Raw genomic sequence first — 21,361 nt, forward strand, 5'->3', positions numbered from 1 at the left:
GTTGTACACTACTAAAAAACAAAACCTCCTGCAAATTTCAGATATGTGTGTATGTGTGTATGTACCAAGCTGCATATTCATGCAATTCTTGAAATAAGATTCAATATAATTTTTGCCGAGGCGGATATGAAAGGAAATGGCACAATAAGGGCACCGGCTAGTAGATGAACCAATTTTACTTATGTGAAAACAAAATCAATTAGAGAGGAAATGAAAAAATAACATACAGATGCACTTAAATATGTGCTCGGTTGATTGTTTTCAGGTAAGCGTAAACAAGAAACCTCTGCCCAGTCGTCTCCTACAAGTCGATATCAAAAAGTCTGTAGACGTTTTTTTCAATAAATAAATAAATAGTTATACTTACTTCACATACATACATACTTTTTAAAAAATACTATCTTATGTTTGGTAAATTATACTATATTAGTCAACACGCCGTTAAAATAATTTGCCGATTGAAAAGGTGTTATCTAGGTATAATATATTCTACAGTGTCTGAATTTGGTATGCCCGAAAAACGAGTACGGCTATGCAAACTGGCGTTGTTCAATACCAGCAGCGCCGTCAGAATTGGGAAAGACCTCTCTGAGCCGTTTGATATCAAATGAGGTTTCGATAAGGTGAATCGTTGTCGTGTGATTTCTTTTACCTGATGCTGGAAAAGATCGTGCGAGTCGCTTAACTTAGTGGCTCAGGCACAATTTTTTATAAGAGCGTACAATTTTTGGCGTATCATGACGATATTGACATCATCGGCCTTAATAACCGCGCTGTTAGTTCTGCCTTTTCCAAAGAGGCAAAGCGAATGGGTCTGGTGGTGAACGAGGACAAAACGAAGTACCTCTTGTCTTCAAACAAATCGTCGGCGCACTCGCGTATCGGTACCCACGTCACTGTTGACAGTTATGATTTCGAGGTTGTAAGGAACCAGCATTAACACCGATAACAATGTCAGCCTTTAAACCCAAAAGAGAATTTCTCTTTCCAGCAAGCGCTACTTTGGGCTAAGTAGGCAATTGAATAGTAAAACAAACTAACACTCTACAAGGCTCCCATTATGCCCGTCCTAACGTATGACGTAGAAGCTTGGAAGATGACAATATCCGATGAGGCGTCGCTTAGAGAGCTTAATAGAGAGAGAAAGAGAGAGAGAGATGCTGGAGGTTTTTGGACTTTTGGTGACGAGTTGGCGAGTATCGTAGACGATGAAACAATGAGCTGTATGAACTTTACGACGACATAGACGTAGCGCAGCGAATAGAGATCCAGTGGCTTCGTTGACTGGGCCATTTCGTCCGAATGAAAACAAACGCTCCGGCACTGAAAGTATTCGATGCGGAAGAAGAGGAAGACCTCATCTGTGTAGGAAAGATCAGGGGGAGAAGGACTTACCTTGACTTGGAGTGTCCAACTGGCGCCGGTTAGCACGAGAAAGAAATGACTGGCGCGCTTTGTTAAATGCGGCCAAAATCGCGTAAGCGGTTATAGCGCCAATTAAAGAAGAAGAAGGTAATCGTGCCAATCAAGAAGAAGAGAAGAATTTTCATTTCGAAAATTCTTTTTACTATATGTTTTATAAACACTTAAAAATATTTATTTTTGCATTCTTTGTTTAATTCTATAATAGAAGATGCTTTGTGCATTGTTTTTTCCTACTTTCCATATGAATTAAAATTTGTGTGTAAATTTGAAGGTAATCAAATACTTTTTGTTCTCCTACGAACTTTTTTGCGTCTAAGCAAAAATATTAATTTTCACTAGTTAAAAGTTTTCAATTTCACTAAAAAGTTTTAACAGCATTTGCCAGTAATGAGTAGAATCTGCTAAATATTTGGGAAGTATTTTGGCCGGCCGCTGTAGCCAAATGGGGTTGTGGGTGATTACCATTCGATGGCAAGAAACATAAAGTTATGGAACATTTTTTGTAACTCGTTTAGAATTAAAAAAAAAAAAATGTCTTTAATTGGTTTCAGGAGCACCCTTATCTTGTTGTTATCAAGGAGCTACTTAAGGCTGGTCTGGATCGGCTTGTGTTAGAGTTCGTTTGGCTGCCGGTTGAGAAAAGTATTATCATCTCGAAGATGAGGTGAACGACTTCTACTAGGGGTATTTTTCGCCCTACTTTAGTCTTACTGTAAATACGCTACTTTTTAGATTGTAGAATACGGGCTGTGTCTAATGTCATAACTTAAGTGCACGATATTGTATTAACAGCCTCAGGGAAGCATCTCCAAGTTCTGAGCGAACTGTTGTAAAACGCTTTTTACATTGTGGATAGTTGCTTCAGGCAGCGTAGACTAAATACCATCCCCACCAACACCCAAATGGTGATATTCACAAACAAATATAAAGTATGTATAATACCTGCTTTCAACGTGTGTGAGAATTACATTTGCTACCGATGTGAAGTATGTACCTCGGGATTATTCTAGCCTACAGCGAACTACTACTGCCTTCCAGGACCATCAAGACTCTGGAAACTCTATTGGATTTTGTCTCTATGGAGAGCTATGGCATATTCACAAAAATTCCAGGAACCCTTACGGGAATACAGACGGAGCCAGAGTATACCTTTAGCCTGTTATACCTCTAAGCCCTTTATTTGTAGAATAACATCAAAACGCAAAAGGATGTACGCAACTACAAGACTGAAGCTATCATAAAACTATACGTAGTAGGACATGGCAGAAGCCCTTTTGAATCGCCTAATTAAATGTAATTACATTACATGTACAAGTTTTCAAGAATGTAGGCAAGCAAAAATCATTTTTCGCAAAGCTCCTATTCACTAAAACTGAAGCAAAGGAGAGAGCTAAAAAGGAAATTTTGAATTATTTTTAGCATTATATTTGCGAGTACATCTCCTTCCACCATTTCGACGTCTAAGTTTGTCCACAACAAATACTGAAATTTAGCAATAAAAGCCATAACGAACAACTCGCCTCACCTTCACTCACCTCCCACTAAGTTTTTAGTATTAATTTCCATTTGGATATACAATTTCGCCACACGCAAAGCGAACCCCTTGTTTTGTTGTTTATTTGTTGTGTCGTCGTGCTTTATTTTTACTTTTCACTTTTTCCAACCTATTTCTGTAGACTATAGTGAATTCATTGTCGAGTTTCGCCACTTCCGTCCACCGACTAGCCACTAGGCTGAAAGGCCATCGGTGCAACGCGTCACCAGTACTCAGCGACCATACGACAAACATTCACTTGTACAAATAATAATCCCATATAGTATTGCTTTTAGCAAAACTGGAGCAAAAGCAAAAACAAATGCCACACAATAAGTGACCTTGAATTACGTAAATTGATCAATTGATTTTCCTCCTTTTTGTTGTTGCTTAATAAGTTTCTTAAATAAAAGTCATTGAAAGGAAGGAATTCGCTATCAGTGTTTATTTTGTATTTGCGACCATGGATTTGCCGGCTTTGCTCATTCGTACACGAATTTGTACCCTGCAGTAAAAATGCGATAGGGACATGTAGTACTGAACTACATGTCCGCTGATTGTTTTTGAACTGGTGAAAAAGAGAGCAAAATGCGGCATATCAACACCATTTGCTATTGCTGAACTTGTATGTACTAAATATGTATGTGAAGAATCGCAGGCATGGGACTAGATTGCTACGATGTTCAGTTTCAAAACTTCACTGGTTGATAAGAAGACTGGGGAAGGGTTATCTAAAACCTACAAAATAAACCAAGATATTTTGAGGTTGGGTTAAAAATGCCTTCGCACCATATACCAACCGTCCCTACTACGTGTGTGGTGATTCCTCTTCTCTTGGATTTTTCCCTCCATCCCGAGACAGCTTAATAGACATTGAAGACGTTGATAACATGTTACACGGACGCATACCTCATCGAGGTGTCTGCGTATCGAAGAAAAGATTGGCGCTAGGCAAAAATACAAATATATGCAAGTCTATGCACTAGAACGTGGTCACTTTAACCTTGAACGCAAGTACAGGAGGAAAATAAAGTCATAAAATCGCTTTTCTTCATTAGATTTGAAAACTAAAGTTGTTATTAGGGGAACTCGCTGGAAAGGACGACACCAAAGAGAGAGAGAGTCCAAAGGTCTGCCCTCAAGGAATTAGTGGGGCGCTTATACTGAATGTGGTACCCGTGGACATCGCAGGAAAAACTGCCGCTGCACGCGCCGCCTGACTTCTTTCTCGATTGTATGCGAATACTTCGATATAAAGCTTATTTGGGTTCCCGGTCACAATAGGGAAACTGCTGGGCTGATAATCTGGCTAGACAGGGAACCCTGGAGAAGGTTTCATCGCAAAACAAAAGGATTGGGGTTCCCTTAAGAACGTATGGCCTACTCCTGGAAAGATGGGCCTCGTATCAACTCAGCGAGTGCTGGGTTAGTGCGCAAACATGCAAAGTCGCGAGATCCTTCTGACTACAGGTAGATCGGTTTCGCTAGTGGGCACTTTCAAGTCCTTTCTGCAGAAGGTGTCTGGAGGTCGGGGTGGAATCATCTCAGCACCTTCTTCTCAGCTGCTCTGCTCTTGTCGCTCTCCCGTTTTTGCCACACCTGCGGATATTGGGGGTTTAAATATGGCACACCATATATATATTTAGAGCAGCCCAGGTTGTGCCATAAAAGGGGTTTTCCATAAGGGCGGGTAGATGTTGAAATGAAATAAAATGGCGTTTGCTGTGTGGCACGTAGCGCCGTCCTGCTGGAACCACATGTCGTCTAGGTCCATATGGTTCAATATGGGCCATAAGAAATTGGAAGGGCCACCACGTCTACCGAAAAATGGGCGCAATGCGTGCAACGTTTGCGTTAATGAACACTCATTTTGATAATAAAGTTTTATCATTTGAACGTGCTGTTCAATCGTGTAACTTGCCATGATTATTTGGCATAAACAACTGAATAATAAACAAAAGATTTGACAGATGTCACCAAAACCAAATGGCTGCCACAGGGCGCCAAAATCGACCCGCGCCAATTGAAAAACTCTTTATTATTATTAAGTAAATACACATATACATGTACAAAAAAATATTTATTTATTAATTATTAATAGCTGCTCCATTGATGCTGTAATGCACTGGCGGCTGGGGCCTTTGGCTTTTGATGCATTAAACAGGTTATTTGTGTGAAATTAAGTTGAGCTACTGACCAGGAGTAATATTTATAAAAAATGCACATATTTATGTGTATTTCAAGTGGGAATTTATATGCACCAATCGGAAAAAGTGTTGCATGTCACAAGAAAGAAAATATGCCGTAATGAAGTTTAAGTGAATTGAACTGGAATGACATAAAAAGGTAGATTTAAGAGTTTTGTTGGGGCTCTATGCTTCACTATGAAGCGGAAGGAATAAATATATAAAGCTTAACTTGCCTTTAGATCGTGGAGAGGTTTACGGAGCGATAAAGTGCATACATCCATACGTATGTGGCGATTAAAAAATTGGTTTCGCAACATGTTTCAGGGGGATCACTTCTAGCTCTACTATAAATTATTTAAGGCGGAGCTGTGTAGATTTCTTATATACAAGTATTATATTTTTGTAGCGGTCATTTCTAGGCCTCGTGCTAACGCCGTAAAGGCTTGTCTTGTTTGGCTTTCCAATTTCTCCCTATTTCATCACTATTGTCTGCGTAAAACATGAAGTAGTTGCTAACCCAAAACTTAGCTATAACTCCTTACTCTCGTTGCTCAAAGATATATGTTTGTACATATGTCCATCATTAACTCTGCGGCCTACTGAAAGACGCCAGATATTGGTAGCACAAGTTATCGATTATTTATTTACTTTTAAAATTGCACGCAATGTTTGTGACGCCTCTAAATGGCCAAAAAAATAGAAAATGTAAATCTATAAAAAGAAGCGAGGACATACTTGATACTGCATACTGATACTTATATATTTCGCTCAATCGCTGCAAGAGTGTTATAATTTAAAAAAAAAGAATTACATATTATATATATCAAACAAGTATGCAGAAATCACTACCAGCTCTTCTTTTTTCCCAGTATCTTATTCGAGGAAATGTGTATTACAAAAACGGGCATAGCAAGTAAATTTGAAGCGACACAATTTAAGTGCGTGAGAAAATTTAGCCTTGAATAAAAAAACCTTAAATCTTTAATCACAAAAGGTGAAGGCGATATATATTATTAATATGATAAAGAAAAATGGGTTTTTGAAGCTTAGAAAATATGTTTTTATGGCTTTTTTTTCAAATATTAAAAAATAGACAATTCATAAGCCACCAGAAAATAAATTATTCAGCTCATAATGCAGGACGCCAGGGTCTATAGGATTTCTTATTTCACCATAAACTTTTAGATCATCAGCATAGAGAAGACAATTAGCAAAAGAAAAACATGGACAGGTATCATTAATAAACAAAACAAATAATAAATGTCCAAAAATACTACCTTGAGGTACACCGGATGTGGCCATATCCTGTTTCGATAACTACTGCTCCTCTTTATTAATTAAGATCGAGGGAAACTTTAGCAAAGGCTTTAGAGAAGTCCGTGTAGATCGAGTCAATTTGAAATCCACTTTCAAAGCCTACGAGTCAATCTTCAGAAAAAACTGACAACTTAGGTAACGTAGATTTTGCAACTACAAAACCATGCTGGCTAGGACTAATCACACGTTTTACCTTAAAATATAACTTGTCTTCAACAACACATTTCAAGAGTTTTGAGGCTACAGATAATTTAGAAATTGGCCTGAAATTCGCAATATCGTTCTTATTGCTTTTTTTGTAAATTGAGGTGACTGACTTCCGATCATCGATAAATATTCCTTCAGCCAAGGATTTAATAAAAACTAGTTTTCAAAGTTGCACTATAAAGCCACAATTTTTAATCAATATTACAGAAAGACCATCGACATCAGCTTGAGAAAAGTTTTTAATCCTTAACAAGCCCTCAATGGCATCATCATCTGCTTTTTAGTGAACCGAAGTCAACAGTAGAAAACAATTTTCTCGAGAAATTTGGCGAATGGCTGCCTCATCATACACGGAGTTAAAAAAAAAAAAATAAATAATTGGCGCGTACACTTCTGTTAGGTGTTTGGCCGAGCTCCTCCTCCTATTTGTGGTGTGCGTCTTGATGTTGTTCCACAAATGGAGGGACCTACAGTTTCAAGCCGACTCCGAACGGCAGATATTTTTATGAGGAGCTTTTTCATGGCAGAAATACACTCGGAGGTTTGCCATTGCCTGCCGAGGGGCGACCGCTATTAGAAAAATGTTTTTATTAATTTTGCTTTCACCGAGATTCGAACCAACGACCTTTCTGTGAATTCCGAATGGTAATCACGCACCAACCCATTCGGCTACGGCGGCCGCACGGAGCTGGATGAGAAGAAATCAACAAATAAGGTTGCTGCATCACAAACAGAAGAACCAATAATGCCCTTATAAAACACAGTTTTAGGAATAAGAGAAGTCTTTTTCATTATCCTCAAATTAATTAAGGTATTCTTCATACAAAGATGTATTTAAATAAACATATTCTAGTGGTAGATAAAGAAATCATAAAAGCTGTTTTCTTTAGTTGAATTACACTGCTCTCTATGCCAGTGCTGATTTATTTTTTTCCAAGTAAATTACCTCAATTCAGAAGCTTTGTTCTGGCGTTAGAATATTCATGTTGACTTGCCAAACCTTACCGAATAGAAATGTCAACACAGTTTGCCATTATCAGCTGTCAAACTATAGTTAGATCGAGTCAATATCGATAGCAATACAAACAAATTTTGTTCGGCTAACTTGATTGAGTCGCTCCACTGTGCGCTGTGTATATGTGCCCATAATTATGAAAGCGGTTTAAGTAAAAAAAAAAAACAAAAAAAAAATGTTTATTATAAAAAAAAATTTATTATATAACTAGCGAAAACCCGCCCGTTCCGCTGGTCGTCTTTAAAAAAACCTAGATTAATTAATTAAATTAAGCCGAAAAATACTGTGTGTTTTTTATAAAAATTCTCGCGCATGAATAGTAATGAAAGAAGTTTTGAATAGTAGTAGCAATTAAAAAATGTTTGATGTGATTTACTTTATTACTTTTTTATTGTAATGCTCTTTGGTATACAATATTCTTCGTTTTTCCATGCGTTGTTGAATAAGTGAACAATACCGATGGCTTACCAACTCTTGAGCATGAAACATAAAGTTGGCCATGAAAAAACATGGCTATTCTAAATCAATACCACAAATTGATAAAGTTTGGCCTTGTGACTTATTAATAGTAATCGCGAATGCAAAGCGAACAGGAAATTAATACCGCGAATACCAATGATACCATCGGATATGCCGTTTGAATTCAAACGTCTTCACCAGAGTATTTTCCATTCAAAATTGTTGCTTCAATGACGTTATTCATCAATCTCTTAACTGTTAATCCAGTGCCATTACATAGTCGTGGTTGATTTATGTTTCTCAACATAATAATCGGTGCTCCTATTTTCAAGTTTAGCATGTGTGGCGGTAATCCAGGTAAATCAAGGGAATTCAAAAATTCAGTGGGATAATTTACAATATCATCTTGATTTGTAACAGTGTCAACGGATCGATATGTTTGTTCTGGACTTGAATTTTTCACTATAACTGAATTCAGATTAACGTTTATATAATAAGCGTATATGTAACATTTTAAAATTGTTTCATAATTTTTTTTTTTAATTTTTAATAATAAGAGGTCTTCCTCTTCCTGTAGCTATTCCTTTTCCTCTTCCATCTCCAGCTCCATCTCCTTTCTTTATCCCGGAAACAGGCAGTAAAAATTACTTCACTTAAAAGCTTTCATCAACAGCTTCCATCTGATACCCATATTGTACAAACACATCCAAGGGTACCTTGGTCTACCTTTTCGGCTATATCTCGAGACCCTGGTAACTCAGAGATCTAAAAAATACTCTGTGTTAAAGCACTCATCAGTAGCTTTGATTTGATACCCACATTGTAAAAACACATCCTAGGGTTTCCCGGGTCCTCGTTTTGGCCTTCGGCATCGCCACCTATATATACCAAATTTCATAATAATCGGCCCAGATACACACGACCAAAATGTATTCAATTCTAATGAATGCTATGTGCGGCACAAAAAATACGTGCGGCAAATAGCAAAAACACACTCACTTAACCGACGCACCGCACACACACGCGTTATCGGATTTCAACCAAACTTCACAGAAACCTTTGCCAAAGAAACACCAACAATGTGTGAAACTTTCATTGTTTTTCTTACACGCGTTGGTGAGATTACCGGAGACAAATGCACACTTTTTTTCGGCTTAATTTTTATATATATAGATTATTTTGAAATAAATTTATTTAATGTAATTTTTACGGTATTGTCAAAAATGAACCATTAGATGATGGTTGAAATTTCAACATTCTACATTCAATAGTCAGTGTTAATTATGAAAGTGAAATTTTTATTTAAAAAAATTTATAAACATAACTTGAAAACGGCGCTTGGCCCTCTTTGACGCGTTTTTGATGTCTGGTCATTCGTTTCTACCGAATGACTGTGATTTTGGGTTGATAGAAATGAAAATAAAAAATCAAATCACCCATACAACCGTGGGCATTATTAAGAATAGAAAGAAATGTGTAGAAGTAGAAAAACATTTTCGAATACATAAAACGAATGTCGCCGGATTTTATTTCAACAAAATCACTAGAAGAGTCAACAAGAAGAAGAGTAAAAAATAACGCGGGGTAATCTGACTCTTGGCTGCAAATACAGCGGATGAGATTCTTGAAAAATGAACCTTATAAAATGTTCTATAAAACTTCTTTAGATGATTCTAAATTCCATTTTTGGATCTTTCATTTAAAGGGGAACGACCAAAAATATATGGAAATATTAAGCTTCTTCCTTTATACACTACCACTAGATCAGTAACGGAAGGGAAACATAGATATTACGTGCTTACTACCATACACCCCTTTATTTTTTTAGGAGCATTTAAAGAATCTTAAAAACTCGAAATGATAAAAAATGGTTCTCATAGTTCTTTATTACTACGAAAGTCTGGAAGAAGCCAACGACCCGATATCAAAATCGTACTTGGCGATTTTAATGCCAGAGTGGGCAAGGAAGATGTGTTTGTCTCAACCGTCGGAAAATTTAGCCTTCACGACGAAACTACTGACAACTGTATGAGGCTGATCGATTTCACTGCAGCTTACAGCATCAAGACATCCACAAAGCAATCTGGCTATCTCCAGATCAATCGACGCGGTCGCAGATTGACCACCGTTTTCTAGACGTGCGCACAATCCGAGGAGCCAACATCGATTCCGATCATTACCTTGTCGCAGCCAGCTGCGATCATAAGAGATAGCCAGGAACTTCGCAGCTCAACTCTCACTCCAGCACAATCAGAGCACTCACCAGCCCAACGACATAAATGAGCGGTGGACAATAATCGCTCGCGGCATGCGTACCGCTGCTGAAACGGTGGTTGGATTACACCAACAGCAACGCAGCACCTGATACGACGCCGAGTGCCGCCACACCACTGCAGTAAAAGACGCAACATACAAAACCACACTGCGGTCGGCCGCAACGCGTAGCCACGATGGAGCGATATCGCGAGCTGCGGAAGGAAGAGAGGCGTCTTTTCAGGCGCAAAAAAGGGGATGTGGAAAGACGTGAGCCCGAGGAGCTTGAGATGCTCGGCGACAATAACATGGCCCGAAAATTTTATCAAATGTCAAGAGCCAGACCAAAGGTTTTAAGACCGGGGCCAGCTCCTGCAAAAACGAAAACAACGATCTGGTGACGGATGACCAAGGTACACCTAGGTTATGAAGGAATCACTTCTCTCAGTTGCTTAATAGTTGATGTAGCAGCGTAGATAGGGAAGTAGATACCGATACACCAGTCGCTGACTATGGAATCATCGTGCCTCACCCGACTTAGATGAGGTGCGAACATCCATTAGGCGAATCAGAACAACAAAGCCGCTGGAGCAGACGGACTTCCCGCCGAGCTATACAAAGCTGGAGGGTGACAAACCGCATGCATCAGTTCCTTGTGCTGTGCCCAATACATAAGAAGGGTGATCCTGCAATCCGTGCAAATTACCACGGGATAAGCCTGCTTAACATCGCATACAAGGTCCTGTCGAGCGTATTGTGTGAGAGAATGAATCCCATAGTCAACAAACTGATTGAACCCTATCAATGCGGCTTCAGGCCTGGTGAGTCCACCATAGACCAAATCTTCACACCACGCCAAATCCTGGAGAAAACCCACGAAAAACAACTCGACACGCACCACTTCTTCGTCGATTTCAAAGCCGCCTTTGATAGCACGGATAGAAATCACCTCTATGCCGCTATGTCGGAGTTTGGCATCCTCACAAAAGTAATACGGCTGTGAAAGATGAAGTTGCGCGCTACCACAAGCGCCGTCAGAATTGGAAGTAACCTCTCCGAGCCGTTCGATAACAAGCGGGGTTTCACACAAGGCGATTCTCTATTTTGTAACTTTTTCAACCTCTTGCTGGAAAAAATCTTTCGCGCTGCCGAGCTGAACCGCACTGGTATTATTTTTCTTAAGAGTACCATGCTACTAGGATATGCCGATGGCGCTGTCACTCGGCATGCTCCGGTTTAAAGAGAGAGGCGAGAAAAGTGGGTCTTGCGGTGAATGGGGGTAAGACAAAGTACCTGCTATCAACACACAGGGAGTATTCGAGTCTTGGATAATATGTCAGTGTTGACAACCAACAATTCAAAGTTGTGAAGGACTTTGTCTCCCTTGAGACCAGTATTAATAACAGAAATGACGTCAGCCTGGAGATCAAACGGAGAATAGCTCTTGCCAACAGGTGTTACTTTGGGCTCAGTAGGCAACTGAGAAGTAGCAACCTCTCTCGAAGGACTAAACTGACACTCTACAAAACGCTCATTATTCCTATCCTAATGTGGCGCAGAAGAATGCCTATGTCAACAGTGGATGAAAAAGTTTTGGGAGCCTTCGAGAGAAAAATTTTGCGAAAGATCTTTGGCCCCCGCCGCGTTAGTGAGGAGTACTGCGTACGGTGGACAGCGAGTTGTAAGAGCTATATAGGGACATGAACATAGTTAAGCGTGTAAAAATACAGCGGCTACGCTTCCCAAAAATGAAGGCATGGAGCAGGGAGTCCACACCTCCGTTGGAAAGACCAAGTGCTGCAGGACCTGTCTTCACTCGAGATTTCCAGCTGGCACCAACGATCCCAAGACAGAAGCAGCTGGCGTGCCCTTTTGGATTCGGCCAAAACCGACACACGGATGTAGCGCCACATAAGTAAGTAAGTAAGTTCTTTATTGTTTTAAGTCATTTATAGGACATTCAGTTAATTTTGAAAATGGCCTAAGTCAATTCCAAATTCACACAAAATTTCTAAATAAGAGGGCGCATAATGTAAAAATATTTTTTAATTTATGCAAATGCAATTCACTAAATAATAATGGGCACATATAAGAGCAAGTATATTGTACATATGCATAAGTATAGTAAATATAATAATTGTATTGGCCGGGCTTCTCGTCCAATAAGTGGTTGACTTCTTGATGTTATCTAACAAGCGAGTTGCAGGACAGAAATTTGATAACTTGAACCGGCAAATATATCAGCTCATCTCACTTCTTCTTTTGACATCGACGACAGTCGGACTAACTGAACTGAAATTGAATGCCAAACTGGTGTTCCACATAAGCCCATGCTGATTGGTGACAATGAAATTATAGGAATGCGAGACTAACTATTGCACGAGTATAAAAGTGAATGAATGCAAATAACACATTTCATTATCTTACATGCCGGTAACAAACAAATACCAACAACAATAATGCAACGAAATTTTATAACAACATTATTCTGTGTACCACTCAGCATGTCACTGTTGCCAATTTGTGTGACAAAAACGTAACATCCCACCGTAAGTGTTTGTATGTATACATATACATACATATGTATATTCCTATGTGGGTCCAGTTGTGTGTAATTACAATGGTTCGTTATTGGACAGCTTTACAATTTGGATCACGCAAATTCTGTTACATTTGGTTAATACATATGCGTGTCTGACTACCTGTGTCCACAAGTGTAGATAAACATAGCTATGCATGTATGTATGTATATAAGTATGTAGTATGCAATTCATTGGCGCTGGGTGTTAGCACAGATCGGATGTACAAAAAACTTACATGCATTTAATTAAAGAGTTTCAAAAAAGAAACCGGACTCACAGTCTAACTATTACTATTAACTATACTCGTACCAACAATTACAACGTATCGACAATGAATCTCGCAGCAATTAATTTAGAGCGGAAATTGTAATCCGTTATATTCGTCACGTAAACTGGAGCAAAACATTTCCTAGCTAACGTCGCACGCCAACGTAATTTAAGCGCATGAATGATGTGTTTTTTGGAAATGTTGGAGATAAATTAAAAATTAAATTAATTTCGAATTTTCGATATGACACTGGCAAAAAAATGTTTTCCTGAGCACAGCAATACTCTGCTTTGGTGGGTTAGCAACAAAATGTAGATGTGGCTTCTGAATGGGTTAAAAATATTGTACAATATAATGTCGTCATTATATAAATACACCCCACTAAAATATTTAAACCCCCTTTTTGGGGCATTGATTTGAAGCACATAACTTCCTTTAGTGCAGAAATGTTAACCCCGGATATAGAGCACATGGCATCTGAAATACAGACCAAAATGTGCTCTCTTTCAGATAAGACATGAAGGACTACAACTGAACTCAAGAAATGAAGACGCATGCAGTTATCGTCGCTATATATAAAAAATTATACAAATCACGCCGATTTGGAAATCCCATCGCAAAATCATGATATCCTATTCATTAGTTCGAGAGTTATTGTGCTAAGAGTGACACCCCTTTTGTTATTTTCAAAATAATAGATCAAAAATAATTTCGTCCAAATGAGGACAAAAAACATCAAAAAATCCACAAAATCGTTTTGAATGATCGAAAAGTGAAGGGGCGTGAGTTAGCTGACATCGTAAAGATATGCCTTGACTTTATATTGCATGAGCATTTGACTATGAGAAAGCTCTCTTCAAAGTGGGTGCGGCGTTTGCTCACTTTCAATACAACGCGCCATGTCACAAGCCAATCGAAACATTGGCTTCTCTTTACTCCCACATCCACGGTATTCGCCGGCTTTGGCTCCCAGCGACTACTGGCTGTTCACAGACCTTAAAAAATGCTCGCCGGTAAGAAATTTCGCTCAAATGAAGAGGTTATCGCTGAAACTGAGGCCTATTTTGAGGCAATAGGCAAATCATTCTATAAAAGAGACATTGAAATGTTAGAGGTGCGCTGGAATTTGCGCTGTTCTTGATGGAAATATTAACTAATTTTGAACAAAATAAAAAATGCGTTTTCTTTATTAGGCCCAGGACTTATCAGCCCATGTGTTAAAGTGAAAGATTTTTCCATCAATATTTACTGAATTTGAAAACAAATATTTACACTGCACGATAATAATTGACTGGCCATTTGAATTTCTGTAAAAAGTGTCTAGACCAAGTTCTATAATTTGTGGTGCGTGCTTTAACGTGCCAATGGAGGGACCTACAGCTTTATGAGCAGTCCAGCTTATTTTTCTTTTTATTAGACTCTACAACCGTCTGTAAGTTTTGAGCCGAGACCGAAAAACTTCGCCGTTACTCGTACCAAGTGCGGGCAGGTACTTCTATATCTGCCCATTCCATCGTATTCGTGGGCATTCGTACTTTCTTTCCTTACACATAGGTGTCGAAACGAAGGATATTTTCATAGGAGCGATGAATATGTTCAACATATCCGAACTGAAGGCTCAAGGCCATAAGCGAAAGGATTAGTCCATGATTATCATTCGGAAATCCACAGGCTCGAATCTCAGTGTATGAAACACTAAATGATAGACAAAGTTTTTTCAAATAGCGGTCACCCTTCGACAGGCAATGACAAACCTCCGAGTGTATTTCTGCCATCAAAAAGCTCCTCATAAGAAACCATTTGCCATTCGGAGTCGGCTTAAAATTGTAGGACCCTCCATTTGTAGAAAAACATGAAGACTGACACCCCAAATAGGAGGAGGAGCTCGGCCAAACACCCTATAAAGGATGTAAGCGCCAATTTTATACAAAGTTCGTAGAGTTCATTGCTACTCATGCCTACGCAAGCAGGGTCATAAAACTTGCGAAGATCTCTCAAATGCTCCCAAAGCATTATCACCTTTATTGGACATTTTCCCGTTCAACTTTGCCAAAAAAGCTCATCTAGTAGCACCGGCATAAAAATAGTCCCATCTCTTGTGTTACATTTGTTTGAGATTAGCCGGCACAAGTCGGCACTGATTCAAGCTGGACTAGTCCTACGCTAGTTTCCAAAGAATCACGTCTTCTCCATGGTTATGCCTTTAATATGTTTGCGTATTTACTTATCCATTCATACTTATTTTGCGCTTCGCTTCCATCATAATGTAGCCGCAGACACAACGCAAGCGTTAAACAAAGGTAATTTGCGGCTTTGTGATATTTAAAAGAGCGGAAAAATGAGCAATGAGCTCAGATTAAATGTGCTTAGGGATACGAGAAATGAGCTTGAATAGACAAATTATGTACAATTACAACAAAAAGAGAACACTTTCACAATTTACTACATTAGCACGGAAGAAACAAAGTGGAATAATACTTGCAGTACTTTTGCGTATATGAAAAGCAAAGCTCTCTGCAAAAGTGCATTCGTATGTTAATTATAAATGTTTTGCATCTCTGCTTGTTGCAGGAAGTATACGTGTGTATATGTATGTAGATATGCTCCACATTATGAGCATATGCAAGTAATCAAGCAGGCAGCAATGCATGTGGCCCATTGGCGCTAAGTAGGAAGATGATACTTACGTACGCACTTAAGTGCACATAAGACCTTTATAAATTACAACACTTTATCAAATTATTATTATTTTTGTTTTTCCATCAAAACCCTTTTACGTGGAATTATGTGATAGCTGAGCAATTCAAGTAGTTTCAGTTAGTAACTAAAATAATTTGAATTACCAAATTAATTAAGTGAATACAACTTTTGATTAATCTGAAGGTAAATCATGGAATAATTAGGCCGCAGTGTCCGAATAGGTTCGTGTGGTACTTTCTTTCAGTAGAGCCCGTTTCGAAACCCACTGGAGGCATGAAACACCAACCACGGTTTTTTTTTTAGTAGTGGTTGCCCCTCGGCAGGCAATGGCAAACATCCGAGTGTACTTTTGCCATGAAAACGCTCTTTATAAAAAATATCTGCCCTTCGGAGTCGGCTTAAAACTGGGACCCACCACTTGTGGAACAATAACAAGGCGGTGTTCATTTGTTTTTTTTCGATTCCAAGGGAATTGTTCACAATGAGTTCGTGCCAGCGGGGAAAACCGTAAATGCAATTTTCTATCTGGGCGTTTTGAAGCGTTTGTTGCATCGCATTCGTCGAATTCGCTCTGAATACCGCAAAAAGGGAAGTTGGCGCTTATTGCATGATAATGCACATCGATCTCATCGATCCACTCTTGTGACTGCTTTTTTGACTAGAAATCGCATTTTATCCATCAATCACTCACCGTATTCAACTGATTTGGCTCCCTGTGGCTTCTACCTATTCGGAAAATTGCATTTGACCATGAAAGGAAAACATTTTGCGTCCGTAGATGCCATCCAAAAGGCTTGTACCAACATCCTGAAGGACATTCCCGTCAATGACCTGAAACACTCTTTCGAAAAGTTTTTAGATCGTGCAAAACAGAGTATCGAGGCTAAAGGGGGCTATTTTGAATAAATAAACTAGAAGTTATCAGAACAAAGATCCTGTCGTTTCTATTCTAGCTCAGTCTTGTTTATTTTGGACTTCATCTTGCATTCTTCCTCTTCCTCAAGTTAGAATTTGGAAGGGCTGCAAAATACGCTTCCACAATTGTTACCGCCTTATCATTTGATGAAAAATGCTTTCCAAGCATGAATTCTTTTAGGACTGATAACAGATTGATGTCGATAGGGACCATTTCTTGGGAATACGGTGGATGCTTCGCACTTTAATTCATGTATTTTAGCCATTGTCAAACTACTCCTGTGACACAATGCATTGCTCTGATGAAAAAGAATTTTTTCTTTTGCAAATTGCGTATTTTTTCAAGAATTGTTTGCTTCAGTTGGTCTAAAAGGTTACAATAATATTCAGAATTTATTGTTTTACTAGTTTGCAAGTAATCCACAAACAAAGTTCCTTTCGCATCTGATGCTAACACCTTCTTGGCCGATTTCTGGACACGAACTCGTTTCGGAGCGGAGAGCCAATTTCACACCACTCGTTAACCTCTTGTGAGACCTGGGATTGCTTAAAGGTCTTTCTGCAGAAGCTGTCTGGAGGACGAAGTGGAATCATCTCAGCACATTCTTCTTCATTGCCCTGCTCTCGTCGGGCAAAGATTTTGACATTGGGCTCTCACTTTTTTGCTACACTAGCGGATATTGCGAGCGTAAATATCAATCAACTTGTGAAATTCTTCAGTAGCTTGAAGCGATTAATACGAAAGTAATTAGCCACTGTTGGCCGTCAACCTCTAATCCAAAGCCCCTTCTTCCTTTTTCCACCTGCCTGCTTCTTTCTCTTTCTGCTTTCTGTCTTTGAGGAAACTGGACTTACACCATTTTCAACGTAATTATATTTGTAACTTCATTAACTACGAAAATTTGTAATGATATAAACAATGAAAATTTCAACAGACTTTTTTGGAAAAAGTTTATAAATAAAAAGTTCATAGAAATTGTATTAATTTTTAGCATTAACTTTTTTTTTTTTGTGAAAATGGACTTACACTACTTTCAAAGAAAACGGCTCATACTCGTATATGCCATCCCGCAAACAGTAACTCAACTGTGAAGAGTAGATACTATGATACTATGCGAGAATTAATTCATTGGCAATTGTAATTCTAATGAGTTTTTTTATTGCCGCTTTATAGCTCATTTACAATTTAATATTAGCTAACATATTAATTCCCGTTTCTAATGCAATACTGATGGTGTTTGATTTAGAAGAAACATACACTCGGGATTAAATTAAATGTATGCAAATATACAACGTCTCCCAAACGATATGCACTTGACCATGCACTTGGCGCGCAAGGCTGCCTAGAAAACAACAGCCCAGAGAAGACAATTGAAACAATAATAATGACTTCAACCTCTACAGCAACAATAATAACGCCATCACAAAATTCAACTTTTTGCCATAGCCCAAATTCGTAGCATTTGTATGCGCATCTCAATCCAAAGTATGCAAATCTTTGTGAAGAATGTGAGGAGCACAGCGTTGAGGCGCACGTAAGGTCTAAAACGTGTGCGGGACGTGTGCAGTATGTGCGCGCATTAAAAATTCCATTCAATCTTTCTCTTCTCACTTTTGTCAGCTGACAAAGTGAATACGTCTGCAGAAATTGTGCCTACATACGAGTCCTCCGTCGTCCTTTTGGTTTATTCTGGCGTTGACAATTTGTTGCATTTTTCATGCTTCTGCCCATAATTGTAGGTGGAGGTGGAAGTGTGGCAGCCGTATGTCATTTCCTATTTATTTCCTAATACACACTTATTGCTGTACAGCTGGGTTTACACCACATTAATATATGTGAGTATGCGCGTGTGTATTTAGCTGATTATCATATTTACTTTCATATATGGATGTGGTGCCCATGAGCAAATACGAATGTGTTCCTAAGCATAAATATATTTACACATAAGACAGAGAATCTCAGATTTAGCGAAACAAATTAATGTCTCAGCACTAGCACCAGGCGAGTTGCATATCCTTCTGAGTCGGATATACAGTCATGTGAATAATAACAGAAACAACGAATAATTTCAAGTATTTTTGAAAGATGTTTTTATTCCGAATTTGGCTAATGTTATTACCTACTGTATGGAAAGCATAAAATATTTCAATATATTAAGTCATATTAGGCTTAGGAACTCTTACAAAAATTTAATTTTATTAATTACTAGTGTTCTTTTTTAGTGGTATTTTTTATCATCTTCTTCATTCCTTGATCGAAGCATAGGGCCAAAGTAAAATTTTTCCATTCTGTACGGTTCTTGATTTCAATTTTCACCTCCTGCCAAGTTCGGGGTTTATCCACGATTATAAATTCCTCCTCTATGCAGAGTCGCCAAGCACATCTAGGTCTATCTCTCCTGCGGTGTCCAGTCCATTGCTTGTCTGCTGCCTTCAGTGCCGTCTTCCCAGCTCTATCCTGACTTTAATAAGGGGCTGGCTCTGAATGAGATACTGTGATGAGCAGAGGGCACAAAAGACCATGAGGTCGAAGTGCAAATCTCGACGTCTATCTATGTATACTCGGAATCTATATTCCGCAAGGTATAGCCAGTCCATCTCCATTTGCGTTCTTAGATTTCATTTACAATAGATTTTTAATGGAATCGCCTATGCAATTCAGCTTTAGATATCCACTTGTCTGGCCACCAAGTACGTAGAATGCGTCTTAGGCAGCGGCTCACAAATACTTGAAGCTTTTGTTCAATTTCCGCTGAGAGACACCATGTTTCATAGGCATAGAGCAGAACTGCCTTTACATTTTTCTCTATCCTCTCTTTATCTCCATCTTTTTCTATATTTCTATCCTGCTCTTTATCTTATTATTATTATTTTTTTCGCTTTATTTTCATTCTTATATTCAACTTTAACCCCCTCTACATTTTCACCTTCACAATCATTTTATATTAGGCCAAGCGTTAACAAATAGCTAATAGATGAAGCAACTGGTATAAATGGACATATCTTGGCAGCGCTGGAATCGAGCTGCCTAAAATTACATTTGTCTGTAAGATAGCGAATTATACCAGTTTAATAAGGTATAACCATACTCGCTAGCTGCGAGGCTTGTTCGATAACCTTGTTGTTGCTTTCACATGCAAATTTTTCATCAAGTCAGCAGAGCCCAGAGATTGCGAGTAGAGCTGGCAGAAAAAGAGTTTGCTCTGGTAGCTTGTGTTCACATTGAATGAGCCTTTAACAATATTAATACAAGCACCATAACGGTTGCTCTAGAAGATTTTGGAGTCGAACCTAATGTTGCTACTCTGATCGAGACTATCCTTGTCAAAAGAAAGGTAACTGATTAGGCAACACAATAATAAACAGACAGGTTTATAGAGGTACTCCTCAGGGAGGAGTCCTCTCTCTTCTCCTCTGGATTTTGGCAGTGAACTCCTTACTACTGGCCCTAGGGAGAGGGGGTTGCCACGTCCCAGCTAACGCTGACGATTTGGCACTCATGGATATTCTGCGCTTTAACATGGCCACGCTTAGTAATTGGATAGAAAGTAGGGGCGTCGGAATGAACCCTGATAAAACTGAACTAATTCTTTTTACAACGAAACATAGCCTGCCTACAGTCTCCCCGCTAATTCTCAAGGGTGTGGAAATTCCTTTGAAAGAGAATGTTAAATACTTAGGACTGATATTAGACAGGAAACTTAGATCGAAACCTAATATTGAGAATAGGGTTCAAAGGGCCAACATTGCATTGCACACATGGAAAAAAACGGTCGGAATCAAAAGCGGATTAACACCTCATATTACACACTGGCTTTACACTTCGGTAGTTCGCCCCATTTTACGATATGGAATACGTGTGAGGTGTCCGTCACCTCAAAAGGCAAGTTGTACGAAACTGCTGAGGAAGCACCCAAATTAAGCAGTCGAGGTACTAGTCAACTTACCCGAGATGCTAGTCAACTTACCCGCTTACACGTGGCCGTCGCTTCAGCGCTTGGACTTAATAGTATGGCGCTATGGCAAACTCGGCGAGTCGGTCACGCTTCTATACTACACGATGTAAGTGAGTTGGCTACTCTGGTGTTGCCAACTGCCACAAAAAGCTAACCTAACTTTAGCCGGTTGAGAGATGCTGCGATCTGCTCGGCAAATAAAATGATAAACCACGCGTCAAAAAAGGCGAGAATATATATGGAAGAACAAATCATGGATTCACCACCCAGACATTGCACCGGCTTATAGTACATACTTTGTGAAGAGGTTTCTAGCCTAGTGAAGCATCTCAGTGTTAGACAATCCGCTTTATTTGCCGCCGGATTTTTTGCTGATCAACTTGTATATATTTCCAGCACTGTTTGAAGATTGATATGTCCCACACCTAGGACATCTGAAAAGGTCGAGTGCGGTAAATATTATATAAGATAGGACAAGCGTAAGTGGAAAAGTAGGAAGGAGGCTAATGACGGAATATAGCAACTACCGAAATAGCAGCTA

General features: G+C 39.0%; 1 protein-coding gene across 1 annotated transcript in view; it reads right to left on the bottom strand.

The window, feature by feature from the left end:
• The window catches only part of LOC128856918 (contactin-2), a 57,832-nt gene that overhangs the window by 24,437 nt on the left and 12,034 nt on the right, over positions 1–21,361 (bottom strand). The window lies entirely within an intron of this gene.

The sequence above is a fragment of the Anastrepha ludens genome, chromosome 3 (genome assembly GCF_028408465.1).
Source record: "Anastrepha ludens isolate Willacy chromosome 3, idAnaLude1.1, whole genome shotgun sequence".
Lineage (NCBI taxonomy): Eukaryota > Metazoa > Arthropoda > Insecta > Diptera > Tephritidae > Anastrepha > Anastrepha ludens.